A 23757-nucleotide genomic window follows, 5' to 3' on the forward strand; every position below is an offset into this window, starting at 1 on the left:
CACCACACACATCATAAATATAAACATATCATGTGCCTACATACACACCACATACATTTACACATATACAGACATACATACTCCACACAGAGACACACACACTGCCTGGACTGGTGCAGGGTGAGTGGTCTCATGCTGAGGACAATGGGGGTTTTTGTGATTCCCCTAACTACAATGTTCCCCATCCATTGTCAATTAGTCAACCAGAGTTAATTAGCTTTTTAGAGCATAACACCAGCAACTAAATCCATAAATCAATAAGTTAGATTTGGGTAAGTCAGTTAAACCTACCTCAGTTTCCTTAACTGTAAAATGGGGCAATAATGGGGTTGTTGTGAGAATCAAGTGAAATAGTATCTCTAAAGTGAAAGATTAACCATGATTAGTATTGGCGATCAAACCCAGTTTGGTGCCAGATCATCTCCTGGCAATTGGATAGCATAGAGCTAACATCCTATCAAAGAACATGTGAACACTCATCAGTGCATAAAGATGATATAAATATACAATAAGGAGGAAGAATTGGAGCAGAGCTCTGAAGAGCTGCTTGGAGACAGCTGTGAAGTAGCCAGAGGGATTTGGTTCTTGTCCTTCTTTGCTGAGGACCGACATTTTGTCTTTTCTTATGTCTTTACCAAAATAGTAATAGGTATATTTTTTGTGGTCATAAAGATTAGGAAGCAAAGTGGATGCCCACTGACTGGAGAATAACTGGACCAATTATAACAGGGTGATAAATTCCTCTTACAATGTAAAAAAATGATTATGAGAGAAACTTGAGAAGCCTTGTATAAAGTTGACAAAACCAAGAAAACTGTTGACAAGATGACAACAAAAACGTAAAGAAAAATGTCAAAAGACTTTAGAATTCTCATCACTCCTAACTTCAGAGGACTGAGAATGAAGCATGCCTCTGATTTCTTAGCAGAGGTGGTGGACCACAGGTGAAGAATGAGGCATATAGTTTTCAAAATGTATTTTGCTTGACTGGACTTTTTCTTTCCAGGTTGGGACTGGGAGGAGGAAAAAGGGAAGAGATGCTGAGGGGACCAACAGTGATGTGAATACATCAGTTTCAACAAAAGAGGATTGTTATTTTTCCTTAATGAACACTGAAACAAGATCCAAAAAGTGAATAATTCAGAAAAATATAGGAAGACTTGTATGAACTGATGCAAAGTGAACTAAAGTGGAAACCTTGAAAGGTGATGCAGAAATGCAGCTCCTAATGACCTTGCCAAGGTCTGGATGAAATGTCCCATTCCTAGTTCTTGTCAGATTCTCTCCTGGGTTGATTATTTTATAGAATTGTTTTTCTTTATTCTAAAAGCTAAAGGTGGGGGTGGGGTCAGGATGGCAAGTCTCAAAATTATTGTGGTTTAAAAACAAAACGTGTCAGCAAAAATGGCTAGAAATTAGGATCAGAGTGTGATTGTTAAAAATTGATGACTTGCTATTGTGACCTTGGGCAGGCTATAACCACTGAGCTTCAGAGCCCTTGCCCATAAATAGATTATTAATAATGTTTGTACTTCATTTTTGAAGATCACAACATCAGGGAGGTGATACCATGACAAGTACAGGAATTGGTTCTGAGTGAGGGGGTGCTGTGCTAAGTCGCCAGCCTCACTTTTTCCTTCAGAGCCCTCTGGGTCCAGCGGCCAGATATGAGTCAGGACATCTGGAGATGGCTCTGGATGTGAAACAAACAGATTTAAGTAACTTATCTAAGGTCAGTGTCAAGTTGTCCGAGGCCGGATTTGAACTGGAATCCTTCTGAATCCACGCAATGGATAAAGCACTGGCCTTGGATTCAGGAGTGAGGGGGCTGCACTCTATGCAGCTCAAAGGAAACATGACATCCAGAAGTTTAGAATACCTGCCCCAGGTGTTCCCATGGACTATTTGTGCCCGACCTATGGAAGAGCATTCCCAACTCCTATTGGTCTGATCAGCCACAGTCGGACACACTGTCATTTGTCTCAGACATAGTGATGCCATTTTGGTCTTTTTCGATAACAAAGGACACGAACCTGCCGACCAATGCAAGCCTCAAAAGAACTAATAAATGGAAGCTCTTATTGGTCATTAATAAAGGGCCATCCCCAGGGCTGCTCACTGTGCTGTCCTGCCCTAGGAGCCCCAGTGGGCCTCAGTCAGCTCCCTCTTTTTTGCTCTCAGGTACCAGTGTCCCCAACCAGGATCGATAAAAGAGCCTTGGCCCCAGAGTAGGAGGATCTAGATTCAAATCCAGCCCCAGATACTTATGAATTGTGTGACCTTAATGCTCTACCCTCAGCTGTCCTGCTGTACAAACAGAGAACCGGGACAGCTGCTTCTGAGGTCCCTTCTAGCTTGGTCTAAGCTCCTATGACATTGAGATGGAATTTTAAGCAGTACCTTATATTGTTACCCAGAGTGATCTCCGGGCCTCCAGGCTCACACAATCCCTCCAAAAATTCTCTGGGGTCTGATCCTAGCACAGAATGTCCATAAGAGCAGCTGGGTAGTGTGGCGGATAGAGCTCTGCTCCCAGAGTCCTAAAGACCCCAAGACAGTGAATAGCTCTGTGGCCCTGGGCAGGTCAGTTTCCTCATCTATTAAAAAAATTGAACCCCTATTCCAGGGCTTTTGTGAGCATATTTTAAAAGTGGTGCATAAATGCTGTTGTTCTTCATTTATTTTTCCAATTATATAGAGAGATAATTTCCACAATTTATTTTTGTAAAGTTTCTCCCCCCACCCATTTTCATATTAGCTACATTGTGAAAGAAGAATCAGAACAAAAGGAGGAAAATCATGAGAAGGAAAAAACAAAAAACAAATTTAAAAAGGTGAAAATAGATGCTTGATCTGCATTCAGGCTTCATAGTTCTTTCTCTGGATATGGATGGTATTTTCCAACATGAGTCCTTTGGAATTGTCTTTGATCTCTGCATTGCTGAGGTCCATCAGAACTGATCATAGATCAATGTTGCTATTAAAGTGAACAAAGTTCTCCTGGTTCTGTTCACTTCATTCAGCATCAGTTTATGGAAGTCTTTCCAGATTTTTCTGAAATCTGCCTAATCATCATTTCTTAGAGATCAATAATGTCCATTATAGTCATATACCACAACTTGTTCAGCCATTGTCCAGTTGATGAGCCTCCCCCACCCAGTTTCCAATTCTTTGCCAATCCTATAAATATGCTGCTATAAATATGCTCGTCCATGTGGGTCTTTCCCCCCTTTTTGTAATCTTTTTTGGATACAGACCTAGTGGTGATATTGCTGAATCAAAGAGTAAAATGCTAACTGTTATTAATAACTCTATCAAGTGGTCGTCCAAGCCTTGGGGAGAGAGGGTTTGGTAATTGTACTTGTTATTAGAATTTCAATGGGGTCAGATACTACCCCAAGAACAGCCTGATTGCAGGTTCAGTCCAAAAAAGGAAACGGTTGACTCCTCACCTCAAGAGTTTGGCCCTCACCTGTTTTGAGTTGGAATGAGAAGGTAGGCCTAGAGAAAATGGCAAGGGAATAGTTATCAGGGAAGAAGTCACCCACTCTTTGCTAATGAAAGCTCTGCCGCCAGTCAAGTTAAAAACAAGCAAATACACAGATATTCTGACAATATTATTGCAAATATTATTCCAGAATACAATATCATTACAAGAAGATACCCAAACAGGTCCATCTGTCATAGTCCATCCATTTAAAGCTTGTGCCGACTTTGAAAATCCAGACTTCCCAGAAAACATAGTGTTGCCAGGTTCCCTCTGAAGGTTTCCAAAGAGTTTCAGGTCAGAACTCCTGGGAATCATGGAATGGACCATGCCATGCCAAGAAGACTTTTGTGCCAAGACCCTGCAACAGAGATCCTCTTGAGACCTCCTCGGGTCAAAAGACTCAAGTCCTCATGCTTCAAAGTACCCAGGAGCTACCAGCCCATTCTGATGTTCTATACTAGGAAAACAGTGAAGGGGGCTGCATGAACCCCATTGGGCATAACCCATAATGGCATAGCCCATAATGATGAAATCACAGGTCCTTGATTTTTTCCCTATTTATTTATTTTTATCATTTAAATATTTTTATTTTTTAATTATATACAGTAGTAGTTTCTAATCATTTTACTAATTACTAGTTTACTAATTACTAATTTACTAATTACTAATCTTTTTTTTGCAAGATTTGAGTTTTACAATTTTTCTCCCTCCCTTTCCTTCCTCATTCCCCCAACAGAAAGCAATCTGATATAGGCTTTATATTTGTAACCCTGCTAAACATTGATCGAAATTGAATGTGTCCTGAGAGAAGAATCAGATCCAAAAGGAAGAAAGAAAATATTAGAGATAACAAATTTACATAATACATACTATATAAGACCATTTTTAAAAATCAAAGATAGTAAGTTTTGTTCTTCATTTCAACCCCACAATTCCTTCTCTGATCACAGATGGTATTCTCCATCACAAATCCCTGAAAATTGTCCCTGATTATTGCACTGATGGAATGAGCAAGTCCATCATGGTTGATCATCACCCCATGTTGTTGCTAGGGTGTTCAGTGTTCTTCTGGTTCTGCTCATCTCGCTCAGCATCAGTTCATGCACAGTTTTCCAGGTTATTCTGAAATCCAATCCCTCATGATTTCCTATAGAACAATAGTGTTCTATCAAATACACAACTTGTCCAGCCATTTCCCCAATGATGGGCACACCCTCGATTTCCAATTCTTTGCCGATACAAAAATAATGAATATTTTCATACATGTGGGATTTTTTACCCTTTTTCATGATCTCTTCAGGATATAGATCTTGTAGTGGTATTGCTGGATCAGAGAGTTTGCATATTTTTACTGCCCTAAGCATAATTCTAAATTGCTGTTCAGGAAAGTTGAATCAGTTCATAAATCTGCCAACAATGCATTAGTGTCCCAGATCCCACATCCCCTTCAATAGTGATCATTACCCTTTCTGGTCATGTTGGCCAATCTGAGAGATGTGAGGTGGTACCACAGAGATGTTTTAATTTGTATTTCCCTAATCAATGATTTAGAGCAATTTTTCACATGACTATTGATAGCTTTGATTTCTTTGTTTGAGAATTGCCTTTGCATATCCTCTGTACTTTTTTCAGCTGAGGAATGGCTTGGTTTTTTTTTATAAATTTGACATCATTCTCTATATATTTTAGAAATGAGTCCTTTGTCAGAAGCACTAATTGTAAAAGTTTCCCTATTTATTTATTTGGATGGAATTAGCCTTTAACCTTGTGGGTGGCCAAAGCTGAATTGAGCAGCCTAGAGATGGGAGAGTCAGGAATCAAATAGAAGTCTAATTTCAAAGTAAAAGAAATAACTTAGAAGCAAGGACACATGTGCCAGGGGGCCCATCCCTAATGGGACACCCGTAGCAATGAGGTGAGATCACAGCATTTATGCCAATGGCTACACAGGGAACTATAATCCTCACAATGAAGAGTAACAGCAATCATATGACAAATTTGATTCCCAGCAAGACTTCATGACCAGAATTTATCCAAGGTCAGAGAACACCTGGTGCTAGTCAAAGCAATACAGTATTTTGCCAGAGCGTGAGCATAAAGGATTGTTGTTATGCCAATCTCAGGGCACAGCTTGCTTGCTGGGCTTTAGCACTGAATAACAGGGTGTGTGCTCACATATTGACTGTACTAAGAGCTTCATTAATTTCTGCTATCATTTCTACTGGGTGATCAAAGCCAACTGGACGAACAGTTGGGGCTGCAATCTCTACGCAGACATATAAGATGACTCCATGGGGAGATGATTTATCATAAAGTAGAGGTGGCACTATGGTAATCCATAAATTATGGTAACTTGATCACCTCCAAGATCAATTACAAAATTCTCCACTTGGTATTTAAGGCTTTCACAACTCAGTCCCTCAGTCCCTTCTTATCTTTCTAGTCCAAACTTGGTTTACGTCCATTCTCACTACAATTTGATGACACAAGTCTCCTGGCTCTTGGGTTTTCCAGCTTCCACCTTATACCTTTGTACTGACTGGACTTCACACCTGGCATGTTCCTTCTTCCCTGACCTGCTTTATGATTTGGTTCATATCCTCCTTCTGAAGAAGGACCTTCCTGCTTCCCCTAGCCTCCAGTGCTTTCCTTTCATGATCACCTTCATTAACTTGGCTTCTATCCTGTAGGTACCTATCATTTTCATGTTTGTCTCCTCCATTCAACTGAAAGTTCCCTGAAGGTAAGAACTGTTGTTCCCCCCCCCCCGCGCTTTTGTGTATGTTCAGCACCTTGGCTTATTGACTCATCTCATAATATAATCTTGCACATATTTTGTAAATAATTCTCTGTGTACAAATTCTATCACTCAGAAAAATATAAAGTCCCTGAAGGCAAAAACTGTGTTCTCTTTGTATCTCTTCCTCTTGGCACAGAGTAGGTATTTAAGAAATGATTGTTGAAATGACAAGTGATCAGCCCTTGGATACACAGGTTATGAGTACAAAGCAGTTATAATGATGATAAAAAATAATGATTTCCCATTTGACAGATGAGAAAGCTAAAGGGTTAGTCACATCATCTAGCAGAATCTAAGAAGGAGTTTTAACCCAGACTTCCCAACTCATAGCCTAACCCTCTATCAGTTACTTAGGGATGTTGGACAAGGAAAAAAAAATGAATCCTGGTTATGAGGGTATCCAGTGCCTAAGTACAGGCATTGGAGCCTGTGTATAAAATTAGACCTCTGACAATTTACTGGTCAGCTAGTCAGCAATACTTCTTGGAAAATCTGCTATGTACACAGATGAAGGAAGGGGTCGTGTGATGATACTGGAAAAAAATAGATCTTTGGGACAATTTTAAAAGACTTGTGATGGAAAATACCTTCCACGTCCCAAGAGAGAACTATGGAGTCTAAACACAGATAAAAACAGAATATTTTCACCTTTTAAAAATTTGTTTTTTTGTTTTTCTTTCTGATTCTTTCACAATTTCACAACAATGACTAATGAGGAAATATGTTTAACAAGACTGTACATGTATGATCTATATCAGATTGCTTTTGGGGGAGGGGGAAGGAAAAGAAGGGAGGAAGAAAAATTTGGAACTCAAAATTTTTTTAAGGTTTTAAATTTATTTTTATTAAAGATATTATTTGAGTTTTACAATTTTCCCCCAATCTTGCTTCCCTCCCCCTCCCCCCACCCCCACAGAAAGCATTCTGTCAGTCTTTACTTTGTTTCCATGTTGTACCTTGATCCAAATTGGGTGTGATGAGAGAGAAATCTTATCCTTAAAGAGAAAAGAAGTCTAAGAGGTAACAAGATCAGACAATAAAATATCTGGGGTTTTTTCCTAAATTAAAGGGAATAGTCCTTCCACAGCTCCTTATCTGGATACAGATGACACTCTCCTTTGCAGACAGCCCCAAATTGTTCCCAATTGTTGCACTGATGGAATGAGCAAGTCTTTCAAGGTTGAACATCACTCCCATGTTGCTGTTAGGGTGTACAGTGTTTCTCTGGTTCTGCTCATCTCACTCAGCATCAGTTCATGCAAATCCCTCCAGGCTTCCCTGAATTTCCCTCCTTCCTGGTTTCTAATAGAACAGTAGTGTTCCATAACATACATAGACCACAGTTTGCTAAGCCATTCCCCAATTGAAGGACATTTACTGGATTTCCGATTCTTTGCCACTGCAAACAGGGCTGCTATAAATATTTTTGTACAAGTAATGTTTTTACCCTTTTTCCTCATCTCTTCAGGGTATAGACCCAGTAGTGATATTGCTGGGTCAAAGGGTATGCACATTTTTGTTGCCCTTTAGGCATAGGAACTCAAAATTATACAAAAATGAATGATGAGAACTATCTTTACATGTAATTAGAAAAATGGAATACTATTAAGGTTTTTTCTTTTAAAATTTTATTTACTTTGAGTTTTACAATTTTTCCCCCAATCTTCCTTCCCCTCCCCAGAAGGTGGTCTGTTAGTCTTTCCATTGTTTCCATGGTATAAATTGATATCAGTTGAATGTGATGAGACAGAAATCATATCTTAAGGGGTTTTTTTTAGTTTTTAAAAAGAAAGAAAGAGAATCCACACTTGGAATCATAAGACCCATAGTTGAGTCTCAGCTCTGACACTTAGCAGCCTTGTGACTTGGGCCAGCAACACTTATAAAATAAGGATGATAATCTGTGGACTACCTGCCTTTTACATGACCAAACTAAATAATATGTGTGACCCATGGGAAAGCTAAGTTCATACAAGGTTATGTGAGAGAAGAGATCATAGAAATAATTTTATGCAGGGATTCTCAGATTGTTCTCAACTAAGGCAAAAAAAAATGGGGCATCAAATGCTCGGCAAAGTATGTAAGTGAGGGGAGGGGTATCCCTTCCTAGGTACATACATAGGTTAACAAAGTTAACAAATCAGTTCCTGGAAAGCCCAGGAACTGATCCCAGAAAAGAGGCCCATAACAAGATATCAAACTAATGCAAGAATGAAATAAATGTTTATGGATTGATTAATCTTGTTGCTTCCTATTGGATGTAAACTTCCTGAGAACTGATATTATTTCATTTTATCTTTGTATCCCAGTGTATAGCATGATATCTGATACACTGTAGATCCTTAATAAATGCTTGTTGAAAGGTTGATCCGAAAATAAAAATAAACAAAGAAAGTTGTGGCCTGGGTGACCTCTCAATAAGGTACTAATTAGTGGGGCAGCTAAGTGATGCAATGGATAGAACACTGGCCTTAAGTCAGGAGGACAGGAGTTCGAATGTGACCTCAGACACTTGACTCTTACTCGCTGTGGACCCTGGGTAAGTCATTTAACCCTGATTGCCTTGCAACAGGGCCATCTCCAGTTGTCCTGATTCCTGTCTGGCCACTGGACTCAAATGGCTCTGGAGAAGAAAGTGAGTCTGGTGACTTAGCACAGCCCCCCCTCACTCAAATCCAATTCATGTGCTTGTCGTGGCAATACCCCCCCCCCCCATGTGGTCTTCTTTGAAAATGAAAGACAAAAAAATAGTGTCTTGGATGAATAAGTAGAGACACTGAGATGCACTGGAAAGGAACTGAGAGTCATGGGACCCAGATTTGAATCCTAACTCTGCCTCTTACAGTTTGTGTGATCTTAGGCCAGTCTTAAGCCTTTTTGAGGACATTTCATTAGATGACCCCCAAGACACCTTCTAACTCTAAGTCTATGATCCTGTGAAATAAGCCTGATAGACTGAAGAATGAGCCACCATGTCTCATCCAAAGCCAGGTAATTGAATCTGGAGACAAATTCAAGGAGGACCCATCTCTAGATGGGAAAAATATGGAGCTGAAGAAAGGGTAGCTATAGGGATAAGCAGAAGCATTTGGAACAAAGAAAGGGGCCAGAATTCTGAGAATGAAGCTGCTGGGGCGAATCTGGCATGAGGTAAGTTAAGAAAGAAGCTGTATGGCTGAAACCATGCCCTGCTCCCACTACCAACCTCAAAACACTAATCTTGTATCTACTTTCCCGCCTTGAGATCCTTCCTAGGAGCCTGAAGCCTTTTGCTTAAGCAAGGGGAGGAACATAAGGTTTGACTTGTCTGTTCTTTTCCTTTATATACAGTAGTAACAGAAGGAAGTAAGGGGACTCTTCTTGTGAATATAGTTTAGAGGAAGTAGATGAGGGCGAAATAACACCACATAAAAGATGGACAGTGCTAACTCATAGGTGTTGCCAGTGTTTTGCCATAAGTGCTGTCTCTGGATGGTGCTCAGAACTAATAAGAGAAGTGGGGAGAGAAAGAGAGAGAGAGAGAGAGAGAGAGAGAGAGAGAGAATCCTTTCATCTTATTTCTCAGAGTGATAAAAAAGGATTTATATTTGGAAACTTATCCATGCAATGAATCAATACTAAGTTGATGGGCAGATAAGAATGGTTAAATAATTGCAATTATATGAAAATTTTTTAAAAAGTCTTTGACTTCATATTTCCATTTATATAGGTGCATACAAAGTAATAGAACTGGGGAGGGACACAAACCAGTGGGGCTTGAGAATTAGTTTCAAGTAGCAGGTGACGTCTGAGCGAAGTCTTGAGGTGAGATTGATATTCTAAGACACTGAAGAGAGAAGTGAGAGTATTTTTCAAGCATGGAGGTTAGAACCAAAGTGGAAAATAGAATGCCTTATGGATGAGGAAAGATGTGATGTGGTGCAGGAAGAGGCATTCCCTAAAAAGATGGTAAAGACTTGCAGAAGCCCCCCTTTCAGATAACAAAGTTCCAGAGCATTCATTGCAGGGACTCCATAGTGATATCCCCATCACGTAGCCATTACCTAGTTACTTAGGGGATCAATAGTGATGAAAGATTAGGAACAGTGTCCATGACTTTCAAAAGGTTTATCAGTAGGACTTGGAGGACCTAAGGAGCCTTAGGGTTAGGTCCATAACACTAACATATTTTAGATATTTTATAAATGATAAAGATGAAGATCCAAATAAAATAATAATAATTGTAGGCACTTGGTGGTTCCTTAAATAGTATTCTGGATTTGAAGTCAGAAACACCTGGGCTTCATTCCTTCCTCAGGTAACCCTAGGCAAGTCACTAAAATTCTCAATGACATCATGGAGATGATGATAATGATACCAAACTCCCAAGTCTGTTGTGAGGATAAAATGAAATAACATTTGTAAAATGCTTCACAAACATTAAATTACTATTTTACATCAATACTTTTTAAAACTGATTTTCTTAAAAAAAAACCTATGAAATAGTGAAAAGAATTCTAGTTAAGAAGAGAGGTCTGTGGTCCAAACCCAATATCTGGGTTTTATTTTTTTATGTTTCTGCAAGGCAATGGTGTTAAGTGGCTTGCCCAAGGCCACGCAGCTAGGTCGTTATTAAGTGTCTGAGACCAGATTTGAACTCAGGTACTCCTGACTCCATGGCCGGTGCTCTATCCACTGTGCCATCTAGCCGCCCCTTAATCAAGGCTTTTTGTGGACATGACCTTGTGTAAGCTTGGGGGCTTCTTGCCTATCATTTATAAAACAAGGGCATTGGATTGTATGACCTCCAGAGGCCCTCCATATCTAGCTCTGGAATCCCACATTTTCTTCCTTTGTTTTACCAGTTCTGTAGTTTCTTCCAAGCTAGGATCTTAGAGTGAGGCAGATCCTCCAATGTAGAAGACCAATGCCTTCTCTCTGATAGAAAATCTTATGGGGGTACCCAGATCACCAGGAAGTAGCAGAGGGAGAGCTTCAACCCAGTCTCCATCTTACTTATTTGAAGGTCAACTTTCCATCTCTTACCCTGGACCACCAGATGTGGTACTCTATAATAAAAAGGATTATTAGTTCTATTTCAAAGTTGAGAAAACTGAGTCTCCATGAGGGACTCTTTCATAGTTCAACTTGCTAGTAAAAATCTAGGGCAGACTAACAGCAACATGGGAGTGATGATCAACCCTGATGGACTTGCTCATCCCTTCAGTGCAATAACCAGGGACAATTTGGGGCTGTCTGCAATGAAGAATACCATCTGATTCCAGAGAAAGAATGTGGAGTTTGAACAAAGACCAAAGACTTTTACCATCAAATTAGAAAAAAAAGCGTTATATTATTAGGTAATTTTACTATCTCATACTTTATATTTCTTCCTTAAGGATCTTTTTCCCTCTCATCACATTCAACTGAGATCAATGTATACCATGGAAACAATGTAAAGACTAACAGAATGCCTTCTGTGTATGGGGCGGGGGAGGAAGCAAGAACAGGGGAAAAATTGTAAAACTCAAAATAAATAAAATCTTTCTAAAAAAAGTCTAGGGCAAAACTGGAACCCAGTCTTTTGGTCACTAAGTTTCAGGGTTATAAAGGTTTTGTGGGTCAGTCTAAGAAGCTCATCACTATCTCAAACATTATTTCCATGGGAAAATACATCCCAAATACCTAATGTGTCAACAATTAATTTTGGGAACATGATCCCTCCCTATGATGGCCCAAGCAAGTAGGTGAACCCCATCTTGAAGGGAGTTGAGATTTGAACCCAGATGGGGAACAGAGTGCCTACACAGTAAATGTTAGACAAAAGACAATAATATGGGGGTGGTCAAGGAGGTTATTCTGGCTCAGGAATTGGATCCCCAAGAGAACTTAGGAACAAGGCCAGTCTGGTCCTGTAGACCTTAGGAAATCTGAATGTTGAAATATCAGGCAGATGAGTTCCCTTGGGCTATTAATAACTAAATTTAGATAAAATTCAGCCTGTAAGGAAAAAGAACTGGGGATCTGGGATATAGGAGACCTCCCCCCCAGCCCCTGCCAGGAGGGAGGCCCCTCTCGCCTGCTTGCAGGCTGAGCTGGAGGGTAAGGTACCATTCCGGGTACCTGAGTCATACTGGGTTGTGCTGTCACTGGTACAAAGGTGAAAGTGCCACACCTCTTCCCAGGGCCCTGACTTGTTCTTGCTCCTGCTAGTCAATTGAGAGAAAGGAGGGGGAGAAGGAGGAAGAGATAAGGCTAGAAAGCACTTGAAAAACTCTCCAGGGATATCCAGAATCCTCAGCTACAGGTGAGGACCAAAGCCCATCTTGCTCACTCTAGTACCTTTCTGGAGATGCTCTGGGGCTTCGAATCCTGGAGCACAATGACCTCTGAAGGAACTGAAATTGCAGGGGACCCAAAGAGCAATGGGGGAATGGTTCTTGGTGGGTGTTAGCCAAATAAAGGCATATGAAAAACACATAAACACAGAAAAGACAGAACATGTAAATAGTTCCAGTTATGGATGGAGAAGACTACCTATGATAAAGAAGTGAGGGGTTGGGGATGCTGGGAACTTGAAGTAGAATAAGCTGACAAGAGTGGGACAGAAGTGTATTTGGAGCAAGACTTCAAGGAAGAAAGGAGAATGGCTTAGTGAGGAGGTGCCAGTAGTAACTTGGGAAAAACAGAAACAGTATTGTACAAGACTTGCATTGGTCCGAGTCATACTTATCGTTTAAAACTTCTGATTGATGAAGCCTTCTACTGTTTCAGGAAGGACTGTGAGTCATAGAAACTCACATTTTTCAGAAAAATAAAACCTGCACTCTCTCCCAAGACAGAGTTCAGATGCTCAACAGCAACAGAGAGTAAGAGGTGGCAGGAGAATCTCAGCCTCTTAAAATAATCTTCTAAGATCACCTGGCCCTACCCAAACTTGTACACACTCTCCCTGACAAAATCCATGGCAAACAATGGCTAATTATAATAACTAGTGTTTTCTCTGTGTTAGGGTTGTGCTATACACTTTAAAATTATTAGCTCATGAAAGCCTTATAACAAACCAGATTAGGAAACTGAGGCAAATAGAAGTGAAATGATTTCCTCAGGGCTATGTAGCTAATGTTTGAGGCTAGACTTGAACTCAAGTTTTCCTGACTTCTGTCCCTATTCACTGCACCTCTAATTGAACCAAGGAACCACCCAAAATTTAGGAAATGATGTCAGTGGCCAGGAGAAAACATTCCCTAAATGACTGGAACTCACATTTTTTCCCTTCTGAATCAGTTCATTTCATCTGCTAGGACCGTTTTCCTCACTTAAAACCTAAACATGCCACTTCTCTACCCCTTCCCCCTCTCACTTAAACTCTGGGTCCCCCTCTGGAGTCAAGTAGAACTGATAAGAATATTTCTCTGCCAAAAGACAGCCTTTCACATATTTGACCAGTCAACCATTCTGTGGTCTTAATGGTGTCCATTTGTGTATGTTTGTAGGTCAGTGAAGAGGGTGGTTGGTGTGAGGGAGAATGACCCAGCCCCAGGATGGTTCAAAGTCTAGGTCTGGGATCTGCTCCTAGACCTGATCTCAAAAACTGACCCAGATAGTTCTTAGTTGTGTGACCCTGAGTAAGTCACTTAACCTCTCTCTCAATTTTCTCACCTGTAAAATGGGGATAGCCCTTCCCTCCCAGGGTTGTTGAGAAGATCAAATGAGATAAAATTTATAACACTTTAGAATGTTACATAAATGCTAGCTATCATGATTATCATTGACCCACTGAGAAGACCTGCTATCCTAACCCTACCCTGAATCAAGGTAAGAGAGGCTGCCAGTCCATTGAGGGGGAAAAAAAATTGAGTAGAAAGGCCATTGGGTTTAGAGGCAAAGGTCCTGTGTTCCAAACCCAGCTCTATTTCCTATACATGTGACCTTAGACAAGCCACTTTTCTTTCTGTGTACTTCAGTTTCCTCACTTGTAAAAATGGAGTGGGGGGATGGATCATGACAGAATCTGGTGGAATCTCCTTCCAACTCTGAATCATTGGAGCTTATGGGAGCCTCTTGAGACAAAGTCAGTGTGGTGGATTAAAGCCATGGGTTAGGGGGTTCAGGACACTACATTCTAAAAGAAGCTCTGACACTTGCCACCTGTAGGATCCTGGTTGGGAGGTCTCTTCTGTTCTCTGGGTCTTAGCTTCCTCATGTGTCAAATGACATATTGGGACATCATGATTCCCAAGCCTTGTTCTGATTTGTAGGATCCTAGAATTTACAGCCAGAAGGAACCTTGGGGTTAATGTACTAGAACCCCTGACTTTACAGGGAAGGAAACCGAACCAGAGAAAGAGAATGATCAGCCCAGTCAGTCACAGCCAAGCTGGCTGGCATTGGAATTCTAATCTTCTGATCCCAAATCTGATTTCCCTACTCTCCCATATTGCTGTAATGCCAATGACTAAACTCAATGAGCAGGCAGAGGGACATAAGGAGGAGAATTCTAGATTCTGGGTTAGGGTAATTCTAATAGGCAGTGAAACCCTGGGGACCCCATGGAGTTGGAGGTGAGATGGGATTAATGAAACACATTCATCTGGTAGGTTTGTTGTAAGAAGCAAATGACTTAATGTATTTCAGGTGCTTTACAAACCTTCTATAACAGGTTTTTCTTATCTTAATAGTATTTTTTCCTCAATTACATGGAGAGTTTTCAAAATCCATTTTTGTAAAGGAGCCCTCCTCCCCTCTCCCCAAAATGGCAAATAATCTGATATAGGCCATACATGCCCCACATTAATTTTGGTGTGTGAGAAAAATCAGAACAAATGGGAAAGATCAGAAGAAAGAAAAAAAACAAAAAAAACCCCAAATTTTTTAAAAAAGTGAAAATCATCTGTTTTGCTTGTACACAGACTCCCTTGTTCTTTCTCTGCCCCTCTCAGGTGGCATTTTCCCATCTCAAGTCCTTTAGAATTGTCCTTGTGGTATAGTTGAGAAGAGCTAAAGCCCTTATAGCTGATCATTACACAATGTTGCATCCATTGTATACAGTGGTCTCTGGTTCTGCGCACTTCACTCAGCATCAGTTCATCCAAGTCTTTCCAGGTTTTTCTGAAATCCTTCTGCTCATGATTTCTTATAGGACATTCTTATATCACAACTTGTTCAGCTATTCTTTAATTGACAGGCATACTCTCAATTTCCAAGTTTTGCTACACCCCCCCCCCCCCCAAAGAGCTCTACACATATTTTTGTACTTGTGGGTCCTTTTCTCTTTTTTATGATCTCTTTGGGAAACAGACCTCGTAGTGGCAGTGCAGGGTCGGAGAGTGTGCACAGTTTTTATAGCTCCAAATTGCTCCAGAATGATCGGAGCAGTTTGCAATTCCACCAATAATGCATCACTATTCCAGCTTTCCTCCATCCCCTGTAACACTGACAATTTCCCGGTTCACAGATTTTATTCTAAACTGTGTATTTTGCTCTTAAAAGCAACCCAAAGTGTCATTTTGCTAGCAAAAACATGAAGCCTGGAGACTGGAGACTCAGCATATCTGGCACTTACAGAGGGCTTTAGGATTTTCGGAGAGCTTTACAAATTCTCTCTCCTTTGCCGCCCACCACACCCCGGGGAGAGTGGGGCTATTGTTGCCCCCATTTTACAGAGAAGGAAACCGAGGCGGAGCAGCTAGCGCCTAAGGCCCGCTTCAAAAGCAGGTCTTCTGATGGCTGTGGCACCTGACAAGCTTTCTGATCTCACTAGGTGCCCTTGGGTCCCCCTGTGCCTCAGTTTCTCCGGGTGTAAAATGAGAGGTTGGGACCGGGTGGCCGCTCCGGATCTACTCTGTGCTGCTGGAGAGGCGGTCCGGGGCCGCGCTGGTTCTCCGAGGCCCTGAGTTCCAGTCCGCCCTGCCCGGGTACCGGGCCTGCGCCTGGGGGTCAGTCGCTGTCTCAGGGCGGCTGGTCGGGAGGGGCTTCGCGAACCTCGGAGCCAGGCGGGGGGCGCGAGCAGAGGAGAAAGGGGGTGCGCTCCCCGGCCCCGCCCCGGCCCTCCCTCCTCCCCAAGCCCCGCCCCAGGGCGCCGCCGGGCCAATGGGCAGGCAGCCGGCAGGGAGCCCGCTGGCCAGGGCCCCGCTGCTCGGCCGGGCCCCTCCGCGCCGCCGCCGCCTCCTCCTGCCGCAGCCGCCGCCGCCCGGGCTCCGCCGCCGCCGCTGCCTCGGCGGCTCCCCGCGCCTGACTCCGGTAAGGGGACCCCCACCCTGCGCCGGGGGCGGGGGCATGCCGAGGTGCCAGTCACGGGGAGCCCCCCGGCTCGGGCACCGTGAGGGAAGATGAGGAACTTGGACGGGGGGGGCCTGCGGGTCCCGAACCTGGGGAGCTGAGGAGCCGGGCACGGGGAGCCCTGCGGCTCTGCCAGCATGGGGGGCCTTCAGGGCCCGAACCTGGGGGTCAAAGTTAGGAGCGGGTCGTGGGGAGCCCTGCGGCTCTGCCAGGAGAAGGAATGGGCAGGAATTTATAGTGGGGGCGCCCTCCAGGTCCTGAAATCGGGGGGCATGATTAGGAGCCAGTCGTGGGGAGCCCTAGCGGTCTCCCGTGAAGGGAAAATCAGGACCTGGACGGGGCGGGGGGCAGCTGAGGAACTAATAGCCATGGAGAGCCTTTGGGGTCTGACATGATGAAGGGGAGATCGGGACTTGTGTTGGGGGGTCCTGCGGGTCCCAAAATCGAAGGGGGCAAAGGTAGGAGCAAGTCATGGGGAGCCCTTCAGGTCTGACACGATGAGGGAATAATCAGGAACTTTTACCGGGGGGATCCTTCGGCTCCCGAAATTGGGGGGGGGGCAAAGTTAGGAGCTAATCATGGGGAACCCTTCGGTCCTGAAATGAGGGGGAACAGTCAGGTTCCTGAAGAGGCAGGGACGATTAGGTTCTAAAAGAAGGAATGCAGGGGAGGGACTCGGTTCTTGCTATGAAGGGCAGTGGGGAGTTAGGTTCCTGAAGCGAGGGCGAAGCCCTTAGGAGTGTCAGGGGAAAGGGTATCTGAGGTCTTGTTTGCCGAAGGAGGAGGAGGATGAGGGTACCGCAGTGGACTTGGCCACCCCCCTTTCCCCTCTGTTCTCCATCCCCTTCTGTTCTGTCTCCCTCCCCCTTTGGAAAGAATGTGGGAGGTAAAAGCATGACCATCTCTGTGGTGTCCCGGAAATGGACAGTCTTGGAAAGAATCAGAAACTTTTGTTCATAGGGGCTTGAAGGGCATCTCTCTCTCTCTCTCTCTCTCTCTCTCTCTCTCTCTCTCTCTCTCTCTCTCTCTCTCTCTCACACACACACACACACACACACACACACACACACACACTGACTCCTTGAAGACTCTGCCCTTCCTGTACCCTGGTGAGGAAGGTTGCAGGTGATGATGACTGGAATCTTCACAACTGCCACTGGGTGGTCTTGGGCAAGGTCAGGCAGCAACACCTCCCTCTTTCTTGCCCAGAGCTAGAAATTCCCATCTGCTGTTAGCTGCCTTCTCACCTGGAGCCTCCTTCCTCTGCCCTTCTCCTCTTTCCACCCGCCATTCTGGAGGTGCCAGCTGCTTCTGAGGCTTTGTCTGAGGGGGAGCCATTCCTCTCACTCAGGCCTGAGCCTCTCTGAGGAGGGAAAGGGCAGGTGGTATACCTAGTTTACTGAGCAACTGGCATAATGTGAAGCCTAAGGGCAGCCAGGGGATGTGGGAAGGTATGGGAGGAGCTGGTAGTCTGGGAAAAAGGAAAAGGAGACACACACACACACACACACACACACACACACACACAAAGACAGAGACTCCTTTCCTGCTTCTAACATATGTTATCCAAACTGAGTTAAGACTCAGTAATGCTACAGAAGATGCCCAGTCTTATTGAGGAGTGGCAGCTCATGAAATGCTACCTGGAGCTGGCACAACAAGATAAGGCAAGGGAACAGTTAGTTCTCTCCTAGAGGTGTCCCTTCCTGATCACACACAGCCACCACCCGGAAGCACACCTACCCTGTCTGGTCCGGTCCAGGGTGAGGAAAACGCACCTTAAGCTGCCCATTCTTCCAACGCTCAACTCCCCTGCTAGACTGTAAGCACCTTGAAGTCCCCGCTTCCCCTTATTCTGTATTTTCCACAGGAAACGTCAGAAATCTCTGGGATCTCACTGTGTTGACAGCAGGAGCCAAGCCTAAGCAAGCTGATTTTGTTTCATTTCGCTCCTGGGCTCACCCTTTTATTCTGCTTCACGTGTCTGGGGGGCAGGAGAGCACCACTTTTGTCATGTTTCCTTCATGAAAGCTATTAAAGAGAAGCAAAAATACTATTGGGAGCTCTGGTCCCCAGGCTGCCTCTGCTCCCAGCCCTTGCCAAGTTCAAAGACAAAGTGAAGGGAAGAGCTGGTTTCCAGGGTGCCTTTTGACTTCCCCGCTTCTCTGTAGACACATCATACCTAGTGAGGACTTCCTTTCTGGGAGGAACCCGACGGTCTGTGTGTTGGTAGGTTCCTTGGGAAGAAAGAGAATCTGCTGGAAACCTGTCTTTTGTTTCACTCTTTTCTTCCAGGGTTTCTGGTTTCTGGTCATTCCAGATAGACAGGGGTGTTTATGTTCCTCCGAGCAGCAAAACAAGTGACTGCAAATGTCTGCCTCCCTATCCAGCCCTGCTCCACACTGCCGGGGAGCTATTGGTTTTTCATGAACGCGAGTGCCCAGGGCACCCTTCTGTGCCAATGAGCCTGCAAGTGGCAGAACCCGAGGGCGGAAGGTGATCTGAGCTGCTTCTTGGGGCACTGCCTGCGGGGCTGTGTCTGAAGGGGGCACTCCTCCATGTGAGGCCTTTGGGGGGCCATGATTCTTTGTGGGCCCCTGATCCGGCCCCAGGCCGGCTTGGAAGGGACTGTCTTCTCTGATGTAAAAACCTGTCTCCAGGCTTTCCTTTGCCAGGGATTTTCTTTGAGTTCATAAGAAGGGGGGAAAGAAACCAAACCTGGCCTTGGGACTGCTTTGTGTGTCTCTGTGGAGGTTGGGAGGGGGAGGAGCCAGGCCGGGACGGGGCTGAAAAGGCAGTTTGACACCCCGGGGAGCCACTGAGGCCCGGATGGTGGCCCAGCCGCGGGAGGGCACGCCTGGCATTCCTGCTTGGCCGGGCCCGCTTTCCTGATTCATCACATTATGGTCCCAAGCAGCTGCTGGGAGTCCAGCGGGGGGGGAGGGGAGGGGAGGGGACTCCCCGAGTCTTCCTTCCTGCCCCCCCCCCGGCTCCAGAGTCCTAGCCCGGCTCCCGAGACGCGCCTCTGCCTGGCCCGGGGCCGGCCCCGAAGCCGCAGATCCGGCCTTGGCCCGGGCCGCCTCGGAGCGGGGCGGGGCTCCAGCCGCCTAACCTTTCACCTACTTTTCTGGGCTGCTCACGTGACGCCCCGCGCCTGGGGGAAGGGGAGGAGAGAGGCAGCCAACCAGCGGGGCGCTGAACTTGCCCTTCAACTCCCGCCGCTGCGGCTGCCGCTGCCCCCGCCCCTCTGCAGCCGGGCCGCCCAGGGAGAGGATGCTCCGGGCTGGGCCTGGCCCAGCCCTGCGGAGCTCCTTTGTCTAGTCACTGAGCGGAGGTGAGTCTCGGCCAAGTGCATGTGCCCATGTTGGAAGGGTGGCCTGGAGCCGGCACCTCAGGCTCTGCCCTCGGCCCGTGGGTGCCTGCGAGGAGGCAGGGGCAGGCCCGAGCCGGGCTCTCTGGGGCGCAGTAGATAACACGAGTCCTTTTTAGTGTGATGTTTTAGGTTTTAGTAAAGCAGCGGGGTTGAGTGACTTGCCCAAGGCCACACAGCTAGGTCATCGTTAAATGTCCGAGGCTGGATTTGAACTCAGGTGCCGCTGCTCTATCCGCTGCGCCACCTAGCCACCCCTTAATGGTAGCGCTCTACCACCTTGTGGCATCTTCTTGGAGCCGAGGCCCACTCGAAGGGATCCCACTTGAGGGGTTGCAAATATTCTCTCACTTGATCCTGGGAGAGGCGATCTACTCGCTGTGATGATTAGCTGTTATTGCCATTTGACAAAGGGGGAAATTGAGGCCAACAGCCTTAAGTGACTTGCCCAGGGGGTCGCCCTCGTCCGAGGTAGGGGTTGAACCCAGCATCCTTAAGATCCCCTTCTGTCACCCAGCTAGCCAGAGTGAATTTTGGAGTCGGAGAACCCAGCTTGAGGTAGCAATGTGAATGGAAAAATAGCCGGTCTGGTTTTAATAATGGGCTTATTCAGTGTGAGCCGCGGGGCTGAGAGGGCGGCCACAAGAATGCATGAGATTTTGACCGTCTCAGAAGGCTCGAAGGGGCAGGTGAGGCTTCCAAGGTTCTACCCTGGCCACACAAGAGCCGGAGGAAGGGGTTTTCTTGTACCTGCCCCAGGTTAAGGGCATGGATAGGTGGGGGGAGAGCCCAGGGGATGGCAGCCAGGCCCAGGAAGGACCTGGAACCCCTGCAAAAGGACCATCTGGAACTCAATTGCCTCATGCCTAAAATGGCCCCTGAGAGCTGCCTTTTAGCTGGAGATCTAGGAAGTCATCGTTTTCTGCTTCTGATATTGTGTGGCTTCTACTAAATTGCAGGGATGATAAAGAGCAAATAATGAGCTGCTGTGCTTTGGGGGACAGGGTGCTTCAGTCAAGCTGTACCTGTCTGAGGCGTGTTTGCCCCTGAGCCTAGATCCTGGGGAAGGTCCAGCTTCGCCTTCATTCTCTTTTATCGATGAGTTTACAGACAATAAGCATGTGTGTTCTTAGGCTCCGAAACGGCAGTGGGTGTTTTTTTAATGGCTAACCAGTACGACAGAGGTGTGTGCTGTTGGGATCTGAGCACCCTGTCCCCCCAGGAGTCCACACACTCCCTCAGCTGCCACACTATGAGAAGTTAGAAAATATTTTCCTAAGGATTAGCTATTAGCCACCCACGTGACCCTTGCTGCCCCAGAAGGCTCTGGGGACCTAGGAGATAGATCATCGTTGGGAATGAAAGGTTGCTCGAATCTGCCACTGTGGTCTTTCCAAGGCTGAGGGGGAGGCTGGAGAAAACAGTGTTCTGGAGTTCACAGTTCAGACAGGGAGTCAGGATTGTCCTAAGCCCAAGGTCATTGGCTAAGAGTGAGGGCTTCCGGGAGGGCAATGGCTCTGAGCCAGACATTGACGGATTTAGATTACAGGGAGGGTTTAGGAGGGTGGACAGAACAAGTTTTTATCAGGTGCCTAGGATGTATGCGAGCTCTTTACAGAAAAGATCTCCCTTAACCACATGTCTGTCTTTAAAATTGTATTCTGGGGGCAGCTAGGTGGTGCAGTGGATAAAGCACCAGTCTTAGAATCAGAGAACCTGAGTTCAAATGGGATCTCATACACTTCATACTCACTTGGCTGTGTGATGACCTTGGGCATGTCACTTATCCCCACTGCTTTGCAAAAATCTGAAAAAATAAAAAACTAAAAAATGAGATAAAAGGAAATACAATTCTATTCTGAAACTTAACAAACACCAAATAAAACTAACTTTTCCATCTTGGTAGAAGAACCATAGGGGCAGCTAGGTGGCTCAGTGGATAAAGCACTGGCCCTGGAGTCAGGAGTACCTGGGTTCAAATCCTGTCTCAGACACTTAATAATTACCTAGCTGTGTGGCCTTGGGAAAGCCACTTAACCCCATCTGCCTTGCAACAAAAAAAACCCTAAAAATAAAATAAAAATAAAAAATAAAGAAGAACCATGAAGGAGGATTGTAGAGGGAAGTGCTTATCTCTGAGTGACAGAATAGAAAGGTCTTTGGTACAAAATTAGGAATAGAGACACCCAGAAGGAACCAACAAAGATTACTAATAAAACCCACCTTGGAATTGGAATTAACCCAGGAGGATGCCTTCCTCTATTACTGAGCTTTGATGGGATAAGACCCATGACTTCAACCAAGCTTTGTTTTCTGCCAGCATAGGCAGGAAAAGACTTTAATAGGGAGCTGGTGCCCAGGATTAAGCCAGGAAATCCAAGGTGTCACCTACCTGCTCTTGATGAATTCACACAAGTCAGGATGAACTCAATTCTTCTTAATGAGGAAGGTGACTCCCAGGAATTGTGAAAGACCAGAAAGGTAGTGAATTAGTCAGTAAAACTTTATTAGGAGGGTCAGCTAGGTGATGCAGTGGTGGGAGCACTGACCCTGGAGTCAGGAAGACCTGAGTTCAGATGTGGCCTGACACTTCATACTTACTTAGCTGTGTGATCTTGGGCAAGTCACTTAACCCCATTTCCTTGCAAAAACATTAAAAAGTTTATTAAGTAGCTACTATTTATCTATCAGGTCCTTTACTCTCCACTGTTGAAGTAAAGGAAGGCAAAATGATTCCCTGCTCTCAAGAAGCTCTAATGGGGACTAGAGACCATAGAGCAGATGCTAATAGTTTATGGTTCATTTGATGGGAGGTCTGGGGGGGGCAGTCTCAGGGTTCGGTGTTGGCCTATTGGACTAGTTAATGTTTTTATCAATGAGCAGATGGAATTCTTATCAAATTTTCAGAAAAGAAAATTTCAAGGCCTAGCCTGGATGGTGGAATTCAAAGCAATGTTGTCGGACTAGAACACTGGACCGACTCTAATAGGGTGAAATTTAATGGGAATAAATGTGAAGATTTGAACTTGAGTTCAAAAGGCCCGCTTCGGGAGGTGCGATGAGGTGGCGGTGGAAACGGAAAGCTAGCCGGTCCGGTCTGGTCTGGCATATTCAGCGTGAGCTGCGGGGCTCAGAGGGCGGCCACAAGAATGCATGAGGTTTTGACCGTCTCAGAAGGCTCGAAGGGGCAGCTGAGGCTTCCAAGGTTCTACCCTGGCCACACAAGAGCCGGAGGAAGGGGTTTTCTTGTACCTGCCCCAGGTTAAGGGCATGGATAGGTGGGAGGAGAGCCCAGGGGATGGCAGCCAGGCCCAGGAAGGACCTGGAACCCCCAAGCTAGGAGGATCAATTGGAGGAACTGGGGATATTTAACTCAAAAAAGAAGGCAGTGAGAGGACTGTGTCTGAAGGGCTGGAACACCACAGGTTGATTCAATTTCATCTGCTTATCCCAGGAGGCAAGAATGAAGGGTAACCAGAGGAAGCTGCAGAGGCACAAACTCGGGCTGGGTCTAAAGAGAAAAGTGCTAATAAGAGCTGTCCACAGTGCTGTCAGCTGCTGCCAGAAGGACAGGGCTTCCTATTAGGAGCTGGCAATACCAACTCTCTCTCTCTCTCTCTCTCTCTCTCTCTCTCTCTCTCTCTCTCTCTCTCTCTCTCTCTCTCTCTCTCACTCTCTCTCTCTCTCTCTCTCTCTCTCTCTCTCTCTCTCTGTCTCACTCTCTCTCTGTCTCTGTCTCTCTTTCTCTCACTCTCTCTCTCTATGTCTCTTTCTCTCTGTTTCTCTATATCTGTCTCTCTCTCCCCCTCCCTACAGTGGAAAGAGGAAAGAACATAT

General features: G+C 45.1%; 1 protein-coding gene across 3 annotated transcripts in view; it reads left to right on the plus strand.

Moving 5' to 3' along the window:
• Window positions 1–16422: 16422 nt before the first annotated feature.
• The window catches only part of CPT1A (carnitine palmitoyltransferase 1A), a 70541-nt gene continuing 63206 nt past the window's right edge, over window positions 16423–23757 (plus strand). Inside the window, exon 1 of one of the 3 annotated variants that reach the window (XM_074230885.1) lies at window positions 16423–16511. The gene's annotated coding sequence lies outside the window, so the exon portion shown is untranslated. Of the gene's footprint in view, window positions 16512–17617; window positions 18373–19784; window positions 19885–23757 lie in introns of those variants that run through there. The other 2 variants (XM_074230886.1, XM_074230884.1) reach the window with 2 other exon arrangements.

This window comes from Macrotis lagotis, chromosome 3 (assembly GCF_037893015.1).
Source record: "Macrotis lagotis isolate mMagLag1 chromosome 3, bilby.v1.9.chrom.fasta, whole genome shotgun sequence".
NCBI lineage: Eukaryota > Metazoa > Chordata > Mammalia > Peramelemorphia > Peramelidae > Macrotis > Macrotis lagotis.